This window comes from Puma concolor, chromosome E3, assembly GCF_028749965.1.
Source record: "Puma concolor isolate L17-30 chromosome E3, mPumCon1.1.hap2, whole genome shotgun sequence".
Lineage (NCBI taxonomy): Eukaryota > Metazoa > Chordata > Mammalia > Carnivora > Felidae > Puma > Puma concolor.
The window spans coordinates 29,280,753-29,304,472 of NC_141682.1; the positions used below are offsets into that span (position 1 = coordinate 29,280,753).

The 23,720-nt window shown below is 44.6% G+C and overlaps 1 long non-coding RNA gene across 2 annotated transcripts in view; it reads right to left on the reverse strand.

The window, feature by feature from the left end:
- LOC147573092 (uncharacterized) overlaps positions 1-23,720 on the reverse strand; it is a 668,158-nt gene that overhangs the window by 431,425 nt on the left and 213,013 nt on the right. For both annotated transcript variants that reach the window (XR_015245518.1, XR_015245517.1), the window contains exon 2: positions 11,054-11,235. This is a non-coding gene — a long non-coding RNA (uncharacterized LOC147573092). The remainder of the gene's footprint in view (positions 1-11,053; positions 11,236-23,720) is intronic.

The following is a 23,720-nucleotide window of genomic DNA, read 5'->3' on the forward strand; positions in this document are numbered from 1 at the left end:
GAGAACTCAGAAATAACCTGACATTACTCCCTGCCCTTTACAGTGTAGTTAATCGGGAGTGGGGGTAGAGTATGACCACAAAAGAATGGCATAAGAGAACTTTCTGGGGTGATGGAACCATTCCATACCCTGATTGTGGTGGTGGTTACAAGAATACATACCTGTGTTACAGTTCATAGAAACTAGACGCACATTACTTTTACTATATGACAGCTTTAAAAAAAAAATTAACCTCAAAAATATAGAAATAGCAAGTTTGAGGGTTGGAATCCAAATCTTGGTCTCCTGACCCCATAAAACTACTCCCCTAAACAACTACAACTTAGCTGAGAAGGCAGGTCCAGATGGCAGGGACACTTCTGTATGTGTGACATGAAATGGGGCACAGGTGGTATAATACAATTTATATATACAGTGCATCATATAGATGGTGTGTGTGTGTGTGTGTGTGTGTGTATTCCTCCCATCTTGACCTGCTTTGTATACATATCATATATATTCTTCTCCCAAGAGCTTAGAGCTTAGCGCAGTGTCTGGTATGCAGTGGACACCCAAGAAATATTTGCTGAATGAAAATGAATTAGCAATTTGCATACAGGAAACACCACGAAAGAATGCACGTAAGATGCCAGTTACACAAGTAGAGACAGCTTGAACTTCCAGCCTCCGGTGCTCTATCTGCCGACTCGCTCGATGCCCCTGCCAGATGGGGGGCTTGGCTAATCATGTGTGCTCATAAAAAGTCAGTACTAATGGAAGCTATCATTTTTCCGCCCTTCGGCTGGGAGCCTTTCACATCACTCATGCTGGTTTTTACTCTAGCCTGTCCCTTGAGCCCCAGGCACATATATGACCTGCAGCTTCAACAGCCGGATTTCAATGTTTTCTAGGCACCTTAAAGCCCACATGGCCAAAAGGGTGCCTATCTGCCAGCTAAAACTCCAAGCAAAAGCCCAGGGTCTCTATCCCATCTCAGTAAGAGGCACGACCCTGCCTCCAGCTACTTAAGCCAGAAACTAAAACAACACTCTGGTTTCCTTCCATTCCCTCATCCTCCCATGGCCAATCCATCTGCTCCATCAACCCCATTATCCTGTCTCTGCCCTCACTTCATCCCTCCCCTCCTGGTCATCACCGCTGGCCTGGAAAACCGCTGGAGTCCTTGTGTGGACCTCCCAGCTTCCACACTGACCATGCTACGGGCCACTGTCTACAGAATGAACTGGTTTTTTAAATTAAAATCACACCACACCAGCAAAAGCTAGAGTGCTTCCCTTCATGCTCAGAATACACTCGAGTGGGAGGCCCTCTGCAGTCTGACCCCTGTCCTCTCTCCCATCCCATCTCTCTGCACTGTCCCTCTCACTCATACTCCAGCCACTTTTGCCCTTGAACTCTGGATCAAATATGTCGATCTCATTCCTCACCGTTCCTTAGCCTGTACTCCTCCCCACCCACCCCGGGGCTGTGGTTGGCTGCCTCTTTCCATGCAGGTCTTGCTTCAGATTTGAACTCTTCAGGTAAGACTATTTTAACCCAACCCAAAAGAGCCTCTTTTAAGGTGAAGAGTGTTTATTATTTTCATCACAGAACCAGATATTTTCTTTTTTTTTTTTTTAACGTTTATTTATTATTGAGAGACAGAGAGACAGAGAGCATGAGCAGGGTAGGGGTAAAGAGAAGGGAAGACACAGAATCTGAAGTAAGCTCCAAGCTCTGAACTATCAGCACAGAGCCTGATGCGGGGCTCGAACTCACAGTGAGATCATGACCTGAGCCGAAGTCAGTCGCCTAACCAACTGAGCCACCCAGGCACCCCAAGAGATTTTCATTTATAAAAATAAGTTGTCTGTTGTCCTCCTCTGGAATAGAACCCCAATACTGTGGGGTTCTTTTCCATGCTATTCTCTTGCGACAGCTTCATGCCAAGAACGGTGCACACAGGAGGCATGCAGCAAGCAAATGTTTGATTAACAAGTTAATCAGAAAGGAAATGCATGCCCCCCAAAATAAATAAATAATCGGTATATCCTCAGCGAAATTCTCAAAGACTGCATAAACTGGCTGACAGATTCCAGAGGACACACTTAAAGGAACAATCACCATGGCACAAAAGACTTCAGTGAAAAACTGTAGCCCAGGGGCAAAAACACCCTTCTCTTTGTATGCTGAAACTTCAACACTGCGCACTTGGAGCTTCTTCCCTCGCCAGTAGGGGGCAGCTTCTCCCAGGGTAAAGAGCAGGGCGTGGAACCAGGGAATGAATTAGTATGCTTATTAGGCCACATCCCCAAAGACAGACCACTTGTCTCATCTAAGTTACAACTGTCTCCAAAGCATGGAAAGGGCTCTCCAATCAGCAATTTACACAGGCAAACTTAACATATTGTACGCTGTTGATTTATGGTGACAATTAAGAACGTATTACCAAAGTCTATTTCACCATTAACATCCCTGGGGACAGGATAAGTTTTAAATCTTCCGGCTGCTTCTTCCCTAAAGGCTGGGATCTTGGCTAAGGATTTAGAGATTATAAATTTAACAAAGGATGAAAACTGCAAGAGGAGAGTCTTGAACAGCAAATAATGAGTTTAAGCAGTGTCTCAAGTTCTCAGCAAGATTTATAATGCTTCCCTGCCTAAGGCCAAGGAATCTTTTATTTTGAAGTTTATAGCGCTATCACTTGCTGTTTTAGATCCAGATGTGAGAGTCTGGCCCTGGGACGGGATTCTTTATGGAAGTCAGTGGTCATGGCTTCAGCAAAACTCTCCTTCTGAGGACCTTTCTGGAGAATAGTATAGTGACCAGGAGGCAACGGCTGTCACATGTAAAGACCAAAAGAGGCACCAGGGCTTGAACAAGTGACATACAGACCACTGAACTGCATACTCATCTGACCAGAAAGCCCAGTGGCTAGATACCCAACAATCCAGATTATAAGAACTCGGGGGCTAACTGGTTCTATAATGACAGAGTCTAGATTTTCACCTTTGGGGTCACCCATCACAGTAAAGGAATACTAGCAAAAGCCAATTGCTAGCTACTTACCGTTGAATTGACAGATTGTGAAAGTCAATCGGCTGTACCTAGGTCAAACTTCCTCAAAGTACACTCCATATTTCATCTCCATAGGAGGTGGCCACCTCCATCAGGATTACCTGGGATACATTTAAAGGAAGAAAAAGCCACTACACCAGGCCTGCAAAAATCTGGGACTGAGATCTAGAAATCTCCATCATTAACACGCTCCACAAATTATTCCTATACATACTAAATTTTAGAAAACACTGATCCAGCTTTGTTGGGATGGATGAGAGCTGACCTCTCAAAACACCTACTCCAAGCAGAACTCTAGATGCGACTAGGAAGTACTTCTCTTTGCCTCTGGCTATTTCACTCTGAAAAGGCAACCATCATGAGAGCCTCTTGGAAAGAAAGGGAGGTGATATTCCTGAAGAACATTCATTTCTTCTATACAACCCTGCCCAATTTTGCCTTAAAATATGTACCTGTGGTATACATGGCACTCCAGTAGGTGTTAAAATATTTTTAAAGACTAAAACAACTTGAGAATTGAGTAATGAACATCCAAGAGAAGAATTTCAGGTACCGTGAAGGCTATTACAGACAATACTACCTTATCCCCTCCCTCACTCTCTCCCAAGACAGAGTCACATAAAAGTTGGCTTGCATGACCATATACGGGGTACCAGAACCTATCACATTCTGTGAGTCCAAATTCTCAATGTTGTCTGGTCATGAGGTTTTCAAAGCATAGCATTTTACCAATAGAGAGAATCACCCACCAAATGCAATGTGTATTATGTACACACACACACGTGCACGCACGCTCCTAGAAAGTGTATTGTTCTGTTCGTCAGGGACTGACACAAGATGGTGGGTACAGAGTCCACCCATTCTGGTCAGAATCTTAACTACAATAATCAATAAGTATCTACAAATAACAGATATCCATCTGTAACAACATAAATATTTGTCTTACAGAGTAAATTTTCTTAACATGAATTGGACAGGATATGGCATAACAGAAAAATGATCATGCTAACTAACATTTACTGGGAACTTATTTTGGGTTCAAGAATTTTATAGACATTGTGAGTTATTCTCATCACAATGCTAAATTCGGTAATGTTTTACCTCCATTTTACGGATGAGAAAACAAAAACTTTAAGTCACATTCCAAAGTTATACAGCAGAGCAATAAGCTGGGATTTCAATCCATACAGCCTGACTCCAGAGGCAACTTTTTCAGGAAAGTCTGGATAATAAGTGTTTTAGGCTTTGCAAGCCATAAGACCTTGGTCATAGCTACTCAATTCCATCACTGTGGCACGAAAGCAGCCATACGGCAATAGGTGGCTTGTGCAAATGAGCATGGCTGTGTACCAATAAAACTTTATTTATAGGAACTGAAATCTGAACTTCATATAATTTTCACATATCATGAAACATTATTGTTTGGTTTTTCCAACCAGTAAAAAAAATGTAAAAAAATACTCTTATGATTGGTACAAAAATGGGTGATGGCCTAGATTTGGCCGGCAGACTACACCCTTGCTCTACACCACTTTCTAGTCATGATACCTTGGGCAGGTTTCTCAGTATCTCAGCTTCTTATCCTTAATCACTAGGCTAATGATACCTTGATTGACAGCATACCCTAAGTCATTTGCTCATTCACGTGTATGTTTTTACTTAACAGATACTTATTGGACCATGCACTGGGCTAGATGCTGAAGATGCTAGATCCAGTCTCATCCCTCAGTGAGCTTGTATTTCAGTGGTAGTAACAGATGGAGAAGCAAGCGTTCTCTGTGACAAGTATCTGACAGCAAAGCCGAGAATGCTATGGGACAACAACTCTCAAATAAGGAACTCAGAATGTCTCAAAGGCACCGCAAGAAAAGTAGCGACTTTCGAGACACAGGTGATTCCATATGGAGGGGGCCCAAACTCATACTGTCATTCATCCTACTCTGGTTGGGCTCCCATGGGAGACGGATGGAATATCTGAATCGCAAATCCTAGGCCACTGCTCTAATCCTTTGACAAAAGATATATTTGTTTTGTGCTGTTGTGTAATGCATTACCATACACTTAATAGCTTAAAATAACACATATTTCCTATCTCACGGTTTCCATGGATCAGGAGTCTGGACACGGCCTAGCTGCCTCCTCTGCTCGGGGCCATACTAGGCTGCAGTCAAGGTATCAGCGGGACCACATTCTCATCTGGAGGTTTGACTGGAGAAGAAGCAGCTTCTGAGTTCATTCACATTGTCGGCAGAATTCATTTTCTTGTGGCTGTGGAACTGGAGGTGGCTTGCCTCTTCAAGGCTAGCAGGAGTGACAACGGTTCTTCTTAGCATTTACACAAATGCAAAATAAATACATAGAAACCATTCTCACCCTTGCCATATAACATAGCTTAACCAAAGAAGTGACACTGCGTCCATCATCTCTGCCATATTCTGTTGGCTAGAAGCAAGGTACAGGTCCTTCCATCCTGAAGGGGAAAGGATCATCAAGGACATTATACCGGGAGTCAGAGGTCATGGGCGCCATCTTAGGATTCTGCTACCACAAAAGACGTCTGGCACACAGGATGCACGTTGTACCTGGGTCATGTGGTCCATGAGCTAAAAGAGCTTAGCACACTGTCCAGGACAGAAGAGGCTTGTTACTATCCTTATAATTTGCAACTACCATTATGGAGAATGTTCCATCCATGTTTCATCCCTCTCAGAGCATTATTCATCTCTCCAAGGTGATTTGGGATATTGCTATGCAGAGAGCAACTTCTCCTCTTTCTCTCCAGGGACTTCCACGTATCACACTGAATCCACATTCCCTTTGATGCCTTGAAGTTTTCGAGCTGACCTAATGGCTTTGTGCTGTATTGCTGTCTAGGTAGAAATGCTTCTGTCAGAGATGGGTTATGTCAACTTTTGCCAACAGCCTCTGAGCTCCCAAATTCCAAATGCTAATTTGCTTTGTGCCAACAAATTCATCTCACAATCTTTTACTGCATGCCCACTGCATGTCAGGTGATGTGTTTTCTCCTTCTTGGTAGGTTTGCTCCAGCTCATATCCCCAGAATTTTCTGTCATTTTGACTGTTTTAATTTGTATTCAGTGTCACTTTTCCCCCCATTCTATTTAAGGCTGAGTCCATTTTTTACAAGCAGTATCTAAGGTGTGAGGTATCAGAGAAATACCACACCTCACTGATCCTCTCTTCTGTAGTGAGGAGTACATTTCACTAAGCTTTTCACTCTCTCCCTCTTTATTTCCTACTACCTTTCCTTGCCATTGAGATTCAGAGTCACTGTGTGCCCCCTCTCTCTTACAATCAACTCTCAAAGAGGAAGGAAAGAAAAGACAAGAAAAGAAAAAAGAAAAGGAAGAAAAGAAAAGAAAGTAAAAAAAGAAAAAACCTGTGGTATTTCAGTTGAGTATCTTTTATTTCTTTGTATGTGTGTGTATACCTCTGGTTTCCCAGGAATACTTTCTGATTCAAGTGACTGTTACTATATCATTAGTAATGGGGCGCCTGGGTGGCGCAGTCGGTTAAGCGTCCAACTTCAGCCAGGTCACGATCTCACGGTCCGTGAGTTCGAGCCCCGCGTCAGGCTCTGGGCTGATGGCTCGGAGCCTGGAGCCTGTTTCCGATTCTGTGTCTCCCTCTCTCTCTGCCCCTCCCCCGTTCATGCTCTGTCTCTCTCTCTCCCAAAAATAAATAAAAGTTGGAGAAAAAAAAAAAAAGTAATAACAATAATATTAATATTGATGATATTAATAAAAACTGATGTTGCTGGGGCTCTAATTATGTTCCAGGATCTGTTCTAAGACCTTTCTGTATATATAATAAGTGCAAAGCTTCTACATTACCCCAGTTCCATGCTAAGCCCTGTACCTAGAATGTGTTACCTAAACCAGCCCATTCTTTTGCTCTCAGCGCTTACTCTCTGTTGAGCACTGAACCATGAGATTGCCAATATTCAATCATTTTTTCATTTACAAGAAAGGCAATTTCATATGGTTCAACCTAATAACAGGGATTTATACTGAATGATTACACAAACAGAAGGACAATTATGATCTAAGAGCCATGCAGGAAAAACACGGAGTTCTATGTAAAAGTAAAACAGGGGAAACTGACTAAATCCCGGTTTTAGGATGGTGTTGGGGAGATACTTCTTCTCCAGCCCTATGTTGCTTCCCAAGCAGGGAAAATTGCATTAATGCAACAGTCCTGCCCTCCCTCCACCCTCCTCCACCAGTGAGTGCTGTGGAGAGGACTGTTAGTGATCCCATTCCTTATCCTTCCTGTTAGCAGTCCACCCCCACAGAAACATCTGCTTTCTTTGCTCCTCCACACTTACATTTTTCTTTCTCTTGTGGCAGAATACACATGACACAAAATTTTCCATCTTCACCCATGTTAAGCGTACAATTCAGTGGCAGTAAGCACTCTCACACTATTGGGCAGCCATCATCACCGTCCATCTCCAGATCTTTTTTCATCTTCCCAAACTGGAACTGGGATCTCATTGAATATTTCCCCCATTTTACCCTCCCACAGGCCTGACGGCCACCTCTACTTTCAGTCTCCATGAGTTTGACTACTGGAGATACCTCATATCAGTGGAATTATACACTATTTGTCTTTTTGTGACTGCCTTACTTCACTTACCAGTACATCAAGGTCCATCCATCTCATAGCGTGTGTCAGAATTTCCTTCCCTGTTAAAGCTGAATAATTTGCCATTGTGTGCATACACCACATTTTCATTATCTAGTTATTCATCCATCAATGGGCACTTGGGTTGTTTCTCCTTTCTGGCTAATCTGAAAAATGCTGCCATGAACATGGATGTGCAAATACTTGTTTGAGTTCCCACTTTCAACTCTTTGGGGTATCTACGTAAGCGGAATTGCTGTACCAAGTGGCAATTCTATTTTTAATTTTTTGAGAACCTACCATGGGGTCTTCCACAGTAGTGGCACCTTTTGAAGCCCTGCCGGTTCCAAGTGCTCCACACCCTTGCCAATATGTACTCTCTTGTTTGGTAAGGGCCATCCTAATGGGTGTCAAATGGTATCTCACTGTGGTTTAGATTTGCTTTTCCTCATGATGAATGATGTTCAGCATCTCTGCATGTGCTTATTGGCCAATCGTGTGTCTTCTTTGGAAAGATGTCTATTCGACTCCACTGCCTATTTTTTAATCAAGTTGCTTGCTGTTGTATTGTAGGAGTTCTTCACATATTCTAAATATTAACCCTGGGCGTCTGGGTGGCTCAGTTGGTTAAGCGTCCAACTCTTGATCTCGGTCCAGGTCACGATCTCACGGTTCCTGAGTTTGAGCCCCCAATCAGGCTCTGCACTGACAGGGTGGAGCCTGCTTCAGATTCTCTCTCTCGCCACTCCCTTCCTTATGCTCTCTCTCTCTCTCTCTCTCTTCCCCTCTCAAAATAAATAAACTTAAAATAAATAAATATTAACCCTTTATCAGATAGGTTTTGCAAATATTTTCTCCCATTCTATAAGGAGCCTTTGCGCTGTGTTGATGGTGTCGTTTGATGCACAAGTTACAAATTTTGATATAGTCCAATTTATGTATATTTCCTTTGGCAGCCTGTGCTTTTGGGGTCATATTATGCTTCAGTTTTACAGAGGCAGGCCTACCACTGGGGTTCTTGTGAGGACCAGTGCTGCTGGTGGGTGCAGTTAATCCTGGGTTTAGTGTTAAGAACCACACTTATCCACTGAAATGAGCCCTGTTTTCCAACATCAGCTTTTCTAGTTCAACAAAGAGATATTCTGACCTCCATCAGAATTACTCCTCGCCTTTTTCTTAATTTGTTTGGTACTAATTTATGCCTTTTTTCCAATACCAAAAGGACATCAAAGAATGTGATTTTAGGATAGCAGCTGAAGGATGCACAGAAGTTAATTAATGGAAGGGGAAAGAGAAGGCTAAATCATCTAAGGCAGAGGGAAGAAAATATACAAATGGAAGAAGAAAAGTATGAGCAAATACCCATCACTGAACAAATGGTGGGGGGCGGGGCATAAAGAGGGGCTGGAAAAAGTAGAGAAGAGAGTAAATGGAACAGAGGAAAAGATGAAGTTCCAGCCAGGAGCAGAGCCAGAGCCCCACATAATCATGACCTTGTGGGATATTGTGTCTGTCCCTGACCAGAAAGAGTTAAGTTTGTTTTCTGTGATCCCTAAAGATTTACACTCACTATTTACCCTCATTTTTGGGTATGAATAACAGAATCATCAGATTTCTTCCAGAAGCCAAGGACTGCTATTGAATAAGACAGATAAGCATGTCACTTTGCTGCCACCAAAGCCTTAGGTCAAAAAATACTTTAATTGGATAAGGAAACTCCCTTATGCCAAAATGGGTGGGAAAAAAAAATCACAGAAAAGAGGAAACACAAATTACACTAACACAAAAAAGTGCTTGCAAGGAATGGGAAGGAAGAAGGCATCAAAATTCCTGTCCTTCTAAAATCGTCCATAATTTTAAATGGACTCCCCAAGATGTATTTGGCCATTAGAAATATAAACACTTCCCCCCAGTCTTTGGCAAGGGGTTTCAGCAGATGAATGAGGGGAAAAAATGTTTTAAGATTTTTATTTTTAAGTAATCTCTACACCCAACATGGGGCTGGACCCTATAACCCCAGATCAAGCATTCCACACTCTACCTGAGCCAGCAAGGCGCCCTGATGAATTAGAAAGATCTTAATAAATAATACTTCTCTTTGTGGACTTCAATCAACCCAACACCCAAGACTACAAGGAGGTACATCATTGCATTTAATACTTACAACTTCCCTAGGAGGATGAGCACCCCCCATTACCCTTGTTCTGCAGATGAAAACACCAAGGAGTTAAAGAAGTGAAATGAATCCCCCACAGTCGTCACACTGTTCCATAGTAGAAAGATTAAAAACCAGTTTTGTCTGATGCCAGAATTCATGTTTCTATTCATTGTAACAGCCTTATGTGCATAAATTCTATTCCAGAGAATACAAGAGGCAGCTTTGGCCAGCTTAGGTCAAAGCCTCTTCCCTCAGTGTGAGATTTTCACGTGGGTTTGCCCCTTTGTTCAGCGACCTCCAGACCCTGATGACAGACCTACAGAGTCTGTACAAATTTCTACTGAGTGACTGGGAACGTGGAGGGAGAAAAAGGGAAGATGGACCAACTGTCAAGAAGGATCTGTGGGAAGAAGGAAGATTAGCAGTGAAAGGAAGTAGAAGGGGAGCTATCTCTTCCACAAAACAGCATCTACTTTAATGAAAGTTGGTTGGCCCGAATTCTTTGTCATCTAGACAGCAGCTTCTCCCACCCAAAAACCCAAAAGCAAAATAAAAGACGGATTTAAAAATAAGACTAGTTCTTTCTCATTCATTTACTTTTGACGTTAATTTATGGAGCACCTTTTCTGTGCCAGGTACTGTTTTAGGCATTTGGGATAGATCAGGGGGCCAGACAAGGATCCCTTCTCATGTAATGTCCTGCTTAAGAGAAAGAGACAATAACCAATAACCAAAATAAACAGAGTGGACACAAAGGGGCTGAAATAAGTCTTTCTTACCCCTCTATCACTTCAAATCTGGTCACTGCAATAGCACGTAGGGAATGTCTACTCTGTGAAAGACTTGATTTTAGATGATGATCTCATGTAATTCACTTGGGTGAATCTATGAGGTGAACTCCATTATAATCCCCATTTTACAGATGGGTAAGCAGAAACTTAAAAAGGAAACTGTCTAAAGGCCAACAACCAGGAAGTGGCAGGTCCTAGACTTGAACCCAAGTAGCCTGATTCCAGAATCTGTGCTCTAAGCACTCGACAGACCACCTCCTGGGATTAGGTTCAAAGTTATAAACAACGGAAATGGACTCCATGTAACTTAAACAGAAAAGGACTTATCAGAAGGGTACCCAATAGCTCACAAAATCAAAGAGGATGTAGAAATTTAGAGTTTGAGAAAGTAAAGGGGTACCTGGGTGGCTCAGTCGGTTGAGCGTCCAACTTCAGCTTGGGTCATGATCTCACAGTTCCCGAGTTCGAGCCCCGTGTCGGGCTCTGTGCTGACAGCTCACAGCCTGGAGCCTGCTTTGGATTCTGTGTCTCCCTCTCTCTCTGTTCCTCCCCTGCTCACGCTCTGTCTCTCAAAAATAAACACTAAAAAAAAAAAAAAAGAAAAAGAAAAAGAAGAATAAAATGAGAAAGTATCACAGGAAAACAGCCAAAATTACAGTTAAATTCTCACGTCAGAAGAGTTCAGTAAAGAGTGTGTCTACATCCCCCAAAGCCCTTGTCATGGTTTCAGCCGCTCTAGATTGAAAGTCTGAGGAAGGAACATGGTACTGGCTGAGCTTAGTTTAGAGCCCACACTCCTCCAGGAATCACAGAAAGCAAATACCTGGCCTTTCAGCTTCTACAGCAGAAGCAGTGTCCAGGCACGTCTCCAAGATGGTCTGTAGCCGACAAGGGGGAAGTACCGCCCTCACTAGTTTCTGCCATATTCGTGTGCCACCTGCCCTGTTAGCCGCTTCATATTTCTCTTCAAAGAGAGTCTATGTTTTTTACTTAATTTACTTTAAAAGGGCACTTTATGTTACTGCTGAGGCCACAGGTTCCATGTGCTAGCTATATTTTGTCTGCTAATAGTCATTAAAACAAACATAAAACCGTGAATGATTCTTCAGCTCACCCAGGAATCCCCAGGAGCATCCTGTTCTCCAGGAGATGCTGCTCTGATAGAAGTGACCGCGTTCGCATTTCCCGTGAGGATGGCTGAATGAATGGTGACATCCAGGGAGACTACAGGAGGCTCTGCGTTTATCACCAGAACTCACAGTCTGGGAAATCTACCCCTGCAGTCTCTCTTTTTCCTTAGTTTGCCTTCAATGGAGCCCCACGCCTCCTTCGTTTCTTGGCCCACCCAACAGTGGCGCTGTGGAACACAGACATAATGCAGGCACAGCCCTTCTTTGGGTTTTGGACATAGGTGCCCTTCTCTGCATTTCTCAAAATGCTATTTAAGCTTCACAATGATTTCCTTTTGAGAAACAGGATTCAAATCTCTCGCACCCTCTTTATTTCCCTTATCCCAGACCAACAGACTCAACACACTGACCAAATAAACAAACGAGCAAACAAACATAAGCCTTACCAAAAACAGGGAGTGGGAATGGGAGATGGGGGGGGGGGGAGTTTGTTCAAGAAATATACTCCCTCACTTGCAGCCGAAGTGATGAGCAAATTTATTTACACAACGTATATCCACCTAGGACTACCCTGGCACCGCAAGGATATAAATGCTGCATAAAAACTCCTTCTTCTCTGTGCAGAAAATTCTGTCAATGGACCTGCAGGGAATGCAGAGCAGGACACCCAGCTGGAAGGACGAGAGCCTCTGAAGAAGGCAGAGGAGGGACACCACACACACCCCATCCCTGCACACAGACTCTTCCCTCCCTCCCATGCACCCCTGCCCTGCACATGGATTCCCTTCTCCCCTCCCCTTCAAAGCCCTCTCCTTCCTCCTTCACCTTCTCTCTCTCCCTCTCAGACCTCTCTCTCGTTCCTCCTCCTGACCTTTCCTAGAGGGGATGGATGAGCAGGTGGCCTGGAGAAGCCTGGACAGAGTTCCAGAGGTGCCGGAACAAGAGCTGCCAAACCAGTTTCCCTCAGCCTCGAGCTGCTCTCAGCATATCTGCTCTTCCGCCCAAGAAGGGGGCTGGCCACAGGCAATTATCTCAACTCATTCATTCATAAATCCTCCTGCTTAATGTAGTTGACGGAATGAGATAATCAATTAATTAATAAGTGGCACTGCTCGAGACTAATACATATGCCAACACAGCAAGAAACTGGAAAAGGCACAGGGGGACCGAGGAAAGTGAAGAGGCTTCCTCAGCAATGGGAGAGTATTTACTTGGAGTGCAGCTCAAGTTCAGCAAACATCTGCTTATTCAGAATACGAGCAACCAGGGAACTCAGAATAAGCAGAAAGGTTTCCTGGAATTTTAAAAGAACGGTTGATGCTCTTAACCACAGATGCTCAGGCCTTAGAAGATCCTGAAGTGCTCTCTGAATCAAAAGATTTTTTTCCCTATGGAGTTTTAGAATAAAATGGGTTCCAACTTTCTGGAAATTTGCTCGAAGAGTATGTTCTCTGGGACAGTTTCCAATTAATGCGGATATTATGTCTACCAAATAACCCACTTCTCAATGACTGCAGGTGTGAGGAGGGAGTGGGGGTCTGGGGGGTGGGCGGCAGGATGGCAACCACTATACCAGGTTTATGCTGGGAAGGCCACATTATGGTTTAAAGAATACTGACTGTGGAATCTAGAAAATCAGGTGAGAACCCTGGTTCTTCACTTCCCACAGGTCTGAGAACTTGGGCCAGCCTCTCAGAGCCTCAGCTGCCCAATCTGTAACAATGGGAAAATCATTCCATTTTCACAAAGCGGTTGTGAGGACAAGATAGGAAAGGCTGCACTGAGCGCTTCGGGGTGCCATGGAGCAGTACTCAAATGCAAGGGAAAATTACTGTCATTTGTAACCACACACTTTCGGGTCTCCCCTCCCCTCTCCCCTCTTCCCTCCCTCCCAGGGAGCATAATAACATTCATGATAACTATTACTCATGGAAATTACATCTCTCCATTAGTTCTTCTTACAGAATAAATTTCATCCAAATGCATTAAAATATTTTAGGCAATATGTCTACCTTAAAGGTGTTATTCATTATGATTTTATTTCAAGATGTTGGTCTAAGGGAAAAAAGCTAGACCTTAGTCATTTGGTGAAGTAGTTTGATAGTCAGGTGGTTTTCCTTATGAAAACCCTAACCCTTAGGTTTAGACTTAGCCCACTCCTTTCAAACTGTCAACAAAGATGGAGACCGAGAAAGTCAAACAACCATGAAATACCCAGCAATTAAGCCAAGGCCAAGATCTCTACTGTGCTTATAAAAGTTGTAACAAGTTCAAAAGCAACACTCAAATGGCAAGTTTACACTCCACTTAGTTAGCCTCAAGGAATGGGGATGTTTTGAGACTTTTTCCTATTACCCCTTAGTCCTCAGAAAATGGGCATCTGATATAGATAGATGACAGGTAGACAGACAGACAACCAGACAGACAGATGAATGATAGATGCAGAGATGGATTCCATTTAGATGGATTCTTTGTCCTGTGCATGAGGGGACAGAAGACAAAGGAACTTAAGAAAAACATGCAATAGGGCTGACTTAAAAGGAACTTAAAAATCATCTTTCCCCACCTTCTCATTTTAAAAAGTGAAGCATTGAAAAAGGAACCAACTTACCCCTGGTCACAAAGTCAGTCCTGCAAACGTTACTGACAAAAGTAGATGGGCATTAGGCATTTACTGTGTGCCAGACTTTGCACTCAGCTCCATGCCTGTGATACCTCATTTAATCTTCCCAGAACAATCAGAATGCTGGTCTTAGGAAGGAAGGTGAGGTTCGGACAGGTGAGGCAACACCCAAGGTAGTTGGCTGGTAAGATGCAAAGCCAAGACTAGACTCTGAAAGGGACACTGGGCTACATGGACCCCAACCCTTGGTTTCTAATTTAGTACAATGTCTCTATATATTTGATTCTGAAATTTTAATTTAAAATGGTTCTTATATGCCAGTGGCAATTGGAAAATTCTCCCCTTTTTTAAATGAGCATCTGGAAAAATAATTATCTCCCCAAATCACGCATTCCCTTTCTTCTGGTGAAGTCTACTGCAAGCACTGAACCTAGTTCAGCTGGGGCTGGGCCATCCCATAAATAAGTCATGCCCAGGCTGAGTCTGTGTGCCTGTCACTGTATATATAATAGAAGAGACCGTGTCAGGGAGCAGTCAACGCTCACCTCCATGAGCACATGTTTCCAAATTGCTCTTGACAGGTTATGAGCGGAGCGTTTCAAAGGGATGCATTAAATACCAGCACAAGTGCTTTGAGAGTCTGCCTTTCTGTTTCCTGGGACTGACACCTTGATTTCTTCCAATGCCCTTTGGTTTTGCCTTTGCTACCATAAGGAACTCCTGGGGCAGCTGGTCTGGTTCCAGGGTTACTCTCCTTGCCTCTGAACATTGGCAGAATAGAACTATGAGTTGATGAGGCTCATGGTGTCTGAGGCTAAGAGATGTGGTTTCAAATCATGACTCTACCATTTACCAGCTATGCGGCCCTAGGCAACTTCCTTAGTCTTGTAGTTCTTCAAATATGGAATAGGGATAATAATGCTCCCCTCCAGAGGTTGCAGAGAGGATTAAATAAGTATGTTGATAATAGCTAACATTTATGCACTACTCATTATATTCCACACTCTTCTTTAAGCACTGAACATGTATGTATTACTCCTATAATTCTCACAGAGAAATAGGTGGTATTAATATCCTCATGTCACAGATGAGGAAACTGAGCCACAGAGAGGTTACAGAGCCAGCCAGGTGTCTCCTGGCAGGCTTTGCACCAAGCAGCCTGGCTCTAGGCTATCTAACACAGTAGCACAGAAAGTGCTATCTAACACAGTAGCACAGCCCTATCTAACACAGTAGCACAGAAAGTGCTCAACAGATTTTGGTTATCTTCTGTCATTAAACCACCTCCTAACTGCTCACCTATTCAGAAAGGACAAGCCTCAGTGTCTTGGGGTAAGAACAGCATAATTGCCATTTATTGACCCTCAGGTATGTGCCTGATGCTTTACTTACATTTCCTTACTTGGTTTTCCCAGTAGTACTGTATGCTAGGTTCTATTGTCCCCATCAAATATATGGGGAAACCGGGGCCCTAAAAAGCCAAGATGCTCTCAAGGCAGATAGCAGCACCAGGATAGAAGTCTAGGTCTGCCCACTCTGAAGTCCACGCCACACTGACAAACTGGGCAAGCCTTCCCAATGTACACCACCCAACTCAAACAGACCCTTTCTGCCTCTCCCACTTCAACAGTGTCTTATAACACAGAACTTCTAAACCGTACTGTGCGTGGGAATCATGCAGGGATCTTGTTAAATGTAGATTCTGATTCAGCAGGTGTGAGATGAGAACTGAAATGTCGTATTCCTAACAAGCACCCAGACAGTGCCATTGTTGCTGCTGTGTGGACAACACTTTGAATAACAAGGATGTCAGAGTCCTTCAGCCCCTCCATATTTTCTCACTCTTTGCCAACTGAGACTCCAGAAGCTTCTAAGGTTATATACAACTGAGACCGGGAATTAGCTCTATCTTCTTATAGCTCTATGGAGTCAGATTTCCCAAACCACCCCCGCCTTCACCAATGCCAGCCTCACCACTGACACACACACACACACACACACACACACACACCCTCCCTCTCAAATTTTATGTCTTTTTGTCATATGGTTATTGTGCACATTTCATATAAAATCTTTCCCAATATCAAATGAAAACTCAAACTGTTACTAGGCATATTTAACTCCAAAAGGAAAATTCTGCCATATGCAAAATGCAGCAGCCACAGCAAACTGCAAGTGAATACTGATTTAAGTAATGATAATGAGCCTGATGACTTTTGGTTGTATGAGGTTAAGTCTTTTCAAAAAAAAAAAAAAAAAAGTACCCTTCCCACTCTCAAATTTAAACCTAGGAGAAGTATTTCAGGGGTTCTTCATAAAGCAGCCCTCTATTGCTAGGCCCATGGTTTGATCAGAGCTGTGGTCCTTTCTGTCCAGCCTCAACTCTTTATGCATTCCTCAAGACCTTCTTTGCCCAGCTGTGCTAGTCTTTCAGCTCCTTGGCTGCCATGATCATTCTTACCTCAGGGCCTGACTGAACTCCTCTCTCTTCATGGATTCTCTTCTCCCATATGTAATTCCCTGGCAATCTCTCTGTTCCCAAGCCCAGAGTTTCCTTCCACAGAGAAGGGTTTGTGGTCAGGACATACTCATTGACCTTGCTCCCTGTTACAAGAGGTTGACTTCATATCTTAGTCCATCCAGGTAGGTCAACCCTTTTTGGTGATCCAGAAAGAAGCAGAGAAGGCAATCAAGATTAAAGAAGGTCACAATGGCTAGTAACCCCGGCCAACCTACAAAAGCCACTAGAATGACCTCCATCATCACTGGGTCAAGAATTTCGTCCACGAATCAATGCCAAGAGGTACAACAAGTGGAACAGTGTGAATTCACAAACATTCCATTTATAGATGCTGGTTGCGACAACACTCATAAAAGAAATAACAGGCAGTCACTACCACCAAGAAGTTCTTGCATATAAGACTCCATGCATTCTCTCTTGGTCACTGATTCAAACTTTCTAATGATCTCCATTACTGTCCTCTAAGATGACTTCTCCCAGGCTTCTCCAGGCCTTTTCTTTTCTTGTGACTGTGAAAATGTCAACAGTGCAACATCCCTTCTTCTTCATCATGCTTGGGTCTCCAACCATCTCTCTGGCAAAGAGTCCACCTTATGATCAGGTACGACTGCCTAATGCTACTGTTTCGACCTTGTTTATAATAACAAAGCAAAATACACAAAATATTCCCTAGCACATAGAATCTCTCCCAGTTATCACCTACTCCCTGATAATAATTATTATAAACAAACACTTGGTATGTGCCAGGCATGATACTAAGCCCTTTCTATATACTAATTAATTACACTTCAAAATAACTCTAACGGTCAGTACTATTATTATCTTCCATATTGTACAGATTTCGTAACTGAGACACAAAGAGGTGAAGTGATTTTCCAAATGTCATACAGGCAGTAAGTGACAGAGTTTGAATTTGAATTCAGGCCACCCAGATCCCACTCTCTTAAACCACTATACAGAATACCTGTCTACATTGTTGCCTAAGCAAATAGGAAAGAAGAGACCTAGATACAGAACACAGAAGGAAATGACTCCCCCAGGTGACCCCACTATGTCTATGTATCAGAGGTGAAGTGAGTACCAGCAGATGGGATCCTTGAAGGGACGCTCACCAGAATGACAAAATCCCAAAATGACAGGGAAGGCAAAATAATGAAATGAAAAGGGAATAACGGAAATGAGGGAATCCCTCCTCCTCAACACCAAACCTATTATTTTCTCTCTAGACCCTTTTCCCACTTTTTCCTTCCATCAGTCATAGTGTCCACTGGACGAAAGAATTGCAGATACCAAAGCTGCTCATGTGACAATGAAGGAACTCAGGGTCAGAGTGGGTGACTCGCACGGCCAGATGGCTGCGTTATTTGCTGTCCCTGCTTCCTCTATCCTACAGGGCCACACATCCGAAACCCTGAAGGGGAGTGGGGGCAGGGTAACACCCAAAATTCAGCCACAGAGCCTCAACCCACATGGATCCCTTTAATGGGTCTTGTTTGGCCAACCTCATAAAAGCTGCAGAAATCGGCTCCTCTTCTCTTGCACTAGAAGCGTCAAGAGCCTCTCTGGCCATTTATTTGATGGAGAGGCTGCTAAACATTACAGCAAGCAGCCCCATCAATCTGGGTAATAGCTGAGTGTCAGTGTCTGCTGAAACCCTAAGACCTCACTAACCTGCAAGGAAAAGTTGTCCTGACCTCCAGGACACGCTCCGCATGATTATCAGGAATAGGAAGGTCATCTGCTACAACGGACCCTGGCCTGGAGGTAAGGGGTGTTCTACGTTAGCCTGATTCTGCTGCTGACCTGTGTGGCCTTGAGGAAATCCCTTAATCTCTCTGGAGAAACTTTTATTGGAAGAGAGAAGAGGCTAATACAAATAACCCCAAACGGGTGCACACAGACTTTAGAAGCAAGTGCCCCCTTTCAGAAGTAGGTGATTAGAGTCAACTCCTTCACTGCTCTGTCAGCTAACTGTGGCTACAACGCTCTTACTGCCGAGTGACAACCACAAAATCCCAGGGGTGTGCAACGGTAAGCATTTATGTAGCTCATGCATCTGCAGTTCGGCCACTGTAGGTTCAGCTAGGCTGGCTGATTTAATCTGGGCTTGGCTGGAAGAGCTGGCTCTGTCCTGTGCATGTGTGTGTCTCATCCTCTTCTGGCCCCGGCAGACTAGCCTAGGTATATGCTTCTCATGATCACGGCAGAGATACAAAAGAGCAGGCAGGAACATGGGAGGCCCCTTAAAGCTTAGGCTTGGAAGTGGCATGTTGTTACTCTCGCCTTATTCTATTGGCCGAAGCAGCTATGAAGTCACGTGGGACAGGGCACACACAGAGGGAGGAACAAACAGACTGCTCCCCTTTCCAACCCAACCTCCATTCCCGCATTATATTGTGCCCCACCGGGAATGATCCCCCATCCGCCTATTCTACCAGTCCCAGACCAACAGCCTGCCTCCTCTACCATATGGACCCCCACGGTCGACCAGAGGCGTTCCAATTCTCTGGACCCTACGGCAGGTGTCTCCTCCAGTGCCCAGGACGCTAGTCCCACAGCTGGAGTTCAAACAACAGGAGCTGGATGATGGATTAGGCTCCCTGTGAAGGGGATGTGGTGTTGGTGCTTAGCTTTCCCAAGAAGGGATGGGCATACTGATGGTCTCTGACACAACTGCCTTACCTAAAACCCCTGAGGAGCTGAATGGTGTGATTCTCTTTCCAGGGTCACAGAGGCGGAACCAACCTGCGGTTCCCCAGTAGAGGGCACTGGATTTTGTTGCTGCCTTGGCCCCGAGGCCGCACTGCCTGTGCACCAATGCTCACAGTGCCCCCTTCCCCTGGTATAAGAACCTTCATTCTCCTGAGAGCCCAGACTCAGCGAGGCTGAACAGCAGATATCATAAGGTCCCCCTAGAGGACCCTGAACCTCTCGTGTCAGCCACAACACCCAAAACTTGCTTGCTGAGGAATGCTTCCCTTTATAAAATCACTCAGTACACAGACGGTTGTGGGTTAGAGACCCACACACCCAGACCTCAGTTTAGATTTACCCAATCTACCCCCAACTACAAAGATAATTTTGTAAAGTGAGAAAATTAGGTAGAAGAGAAAAACAAAGGTAGGAAAAAACTGGATGAAGCCATAAGCATGACTAACACTCAAAATTAATTACATTGCACCCCTGATAATACCCAGCTTTCCAGGAGCTAGGAGGGTAATAAAATTTGTGGATGGCCCCAGTTCAGCTTCTGCCACAGAGATCAAGGCCTGAGTTTCCTTTCCCCCATCTGTGGGTCTTCCTTATCAGGCTTCTGGATTTTTAAGGTCTCATTCACCTCTGGCTACAGGACCAGGCCTGGTGGGTCTCAAAATAAATACAGTCTGACCCCCACACAGATTCCCTCTCATCCCCCAGGGCCACTTTCTCAAAATCCTGTTCTGCCACTTTCTTTAAAGTCAGAGGCAGCCCCGCCTGTGGCACACCAGGCCGTAGACTCTCACCTCCTCTCCCTGCTAAGTGCCCAGGGACCATTGTGCACGCAGCTCTCAGCAGCGGCTGCAGCAGACACCATAAACCTGCGAGCAGAATTCATTAGTGCCAGAACAGGGCCTGTGCTCATCCTCCTTAGCGCTCCTGCTTCCTCAAGGTATCTGTGGACTCCGGCAGAGAAAAGAAAGAGAGAGTCCAGCATCCCCTGACGTCTCGCAGTGGTTCTAGCGGCCACTTGGAGCACATCAAAGTGGGCTCCTGGCTCTGCAGGCACGAACCAGCGCCTGGTAGGTGCACTTCCGGCCTGGCCATGCCACCTCTGCTTGGAGTACAATTTAGCACATTTTTTCCACACCGTTCTGGAAAGTGGGGACCTACAGAGATTTGCTAATTGGCAACCTGAGGGCTGGCGTCCCCTGATCCCCACAGAGCACCCTGTTACTATAATCGTTTAGAGACCCATTTTCATATCCCAAGACCAGGGGCCAGAGACTCTGTAATAACCTGAAGGCAAGAGATGCTAAACTGTCTCACTGCCTCTGGTCTAAACTGAATGGAGTTTTCCATGTCAGCTGTGGCAGGCCAGGACGATTCTAAGGACGCCTGTGATCTAAGCAGTTCCTTCCAGGGGTCCCTGGGTGGCTGAGTCGGTTAAACCTCCGACTTTGTCTCAGGTTATGATCTCACGGTTTGTGAGTTCAAGCCCCACATTGGTCTCTCTGCTGCCAGCAAGGAGCCTGTTTGGGATCCTCTGTCTCCCTCTTTTTGCCCCTTCCCCGCTTCCTCTCTCACTACCTTTCTCAAAGATAAATAAACATTAAAAAAAATTTTTTAATGAAAAAAAAGGAAGTTCCTTCCCATGGGTCAGGGTTCACAGGAAGAAGGGATCCATCAGGGTTACCCGAAAGGGGGATGAGGTGGCATGGGAGGTCATGGCCACTAGGGGGGTTCAAACTGACCCTCTTAGTCAAACTAGAAACCTAGGCATTACCTTCTTCCTCTCTCCCTGACCCACTCATCAATCAGCAATGCTACCTGCTAAATAGCTTTTCAATCTGTCCCATCTTCCCCATTTCCATTACCACGGCCTCAGTTCATCCCCTACCTATTCTCTCAAGCCATCCCCCCAGTTTGAGTCTCCAGCCCTCTAAACCAGGGAGCAGCAAACTACAGCTCATGGACCAGGTCTGGCCAGCCATCTGTTTTTATAAAGTTTACTGGCACACAGTCACACCCATTTGCTTACATTTTGTCTGTCTATGTTTTTATGTTCCAAGATCAGAGCTGGGTAGTTGCAAGAGGCTATGTGGCCCATAGAGTCAAAAATACGTACTATCTGGCCCCTTAAGAAAAAGCCTGCTGGGCTCTGCTCAAAACAACCACCACCAGTATGAGTTCAAGTCACTTGTCTTACTCAAGATTCACCAACTGTTCCCCGGGTCAAATAGGAAAAATTTAAATTCCTTGGCATACATGCAACATTATTTATGAATTAGTCCTTACATAGTTCAGGGATTGTAAACTGATAGTCCGCAGGCTTCATCCAGCTCCTGTGGGCAGACTGTGGCTCACAGAGTCAAAATATTAAATTATTTGCTAACTTTTACAAATCCTAAGACTATACATCGAAATTGAGATTTCTGGTTTATCTTGAAAAACATGGACCTCTGGGTCTGGAGAGCACAGGCACCATCTAAAGGGGGCAGATGTGGGGCACCTGGGTGGCGCAGTCGGTTAAGCGTCCGACTTCAGCCAGGTCACGATCTCGCGGTCCGTGGGTTCGAGCCCCGCGTCAGGCTCTGGGCTGACGGCTCAGAGCCTGGAGCCTGTTTCTGATTCTGTGTCTCCCTCTCTCTCTGCCCCTCCCCCATTCATGCTCTGTCTCTGTCGCAAAAATAAATAAATGTTGAAAACAAAATTTAAAAAATAAAGGGGGCAGATGCATGTTGATTCTGGCTGATGGATGCTACCTGGGAACAGGTGCCTGTGCCGTCCAGTTCACCACAGACCCCACCGCTCCCTAGCATCCTACACCAGGCCTGCTTTACTCATGCAGGCGTATGAGTCTGACAGCCCCTGCCCCTCTTCTTTACCAGCCAGCCCTGGTAGTTCTCTCCCTGCAACTACTTACTATCGTTACATCAGAAGAGTCAGAGCTCCCAAGAAGCCACGCTCACTCCCACCCCCACGCTTGGGCACTCACTATACCCCTGTATTAGTCTACTAGAGCTGCTGGAACAACCACAGACTGGGTGGCTTAAACAACAGAAATGTATTTTCTCACAGTTCTGGGAGCTGGAAGTCCAAGATTAAGGTGACAGCAGATTGGTTCCTTCTGAGGGCTCTCTCCTTGGCTTACAGATGGCCTTTTTCTCTCTGCATCTTCCTATGGTCCACCCTGTGTGTATGTCGGTGTCCTAATCTCCTCATCTTACAAGGACACCAGTCAACTGGGACTAGGGCCCACCCTAATGATCTCATTTAACCTTAATTACCTTTTAAGGACCCCCATCTCCAAATAGAGTCACAGTCTGAGGTGTTAGGACTTCAACATGTGAATTGGGGTAGGGGACACAATTCAATCCAGATACCTCTCTTCCAGGACTGCCCTCACTTACCTGAATCATCTCATAAATACTCGCTCTTTAAGAGGCTGACCAGACACCCCTTTCTTTCCTCCTCAGAAATCCCCTGCTGAGTTTGCCTTCCCATCTTCTATTTCTTTGCACCTTGGGCACACCTAACTAGAAAACTATCACTCTGCACTATAAGGACTTACAGTCCCCCCCCCTTTTTTCCCCACTGAACTGTGTGAGCTTGTGGGAGTAGTAACTATTTTTTTCACTACTCTTCATTCAGCACATATCCACAGGGTACCCACCATGTGCCAGGCACTGCCACTGAAGATCCAACAGTGAACAAGATAGTTTCCTGCCTGCACAGAGTCTATATTCAAGCAAAGGAAAAGCAGAATAAATAAGAAAGTAAACAAAAGTCGTAAATTACACAGCACCAAGTTTAACCCTTTGAGGAACGTTCAAAAACCACTGAATGAAGGCAAGGAGGGAAACACACACAAGATGAGTCTAGATACCTGAGGACATTTCCAGACTTGGATTTCTCTGATGTTCTGACTCTGGGTTGCAGAGGCAGTTATTATGCTGACTGTCAGTCAGCCTCCCCTTGTCTTGAAAGCTGCTGTCACTAGCTTGGGTCACTGCATCCCAATAGCCTTCCTTAAATCACAGGCCCAACACCATCCCTAGGAAGAGATGTAAACACCAAGACAAAGCCTACCAAT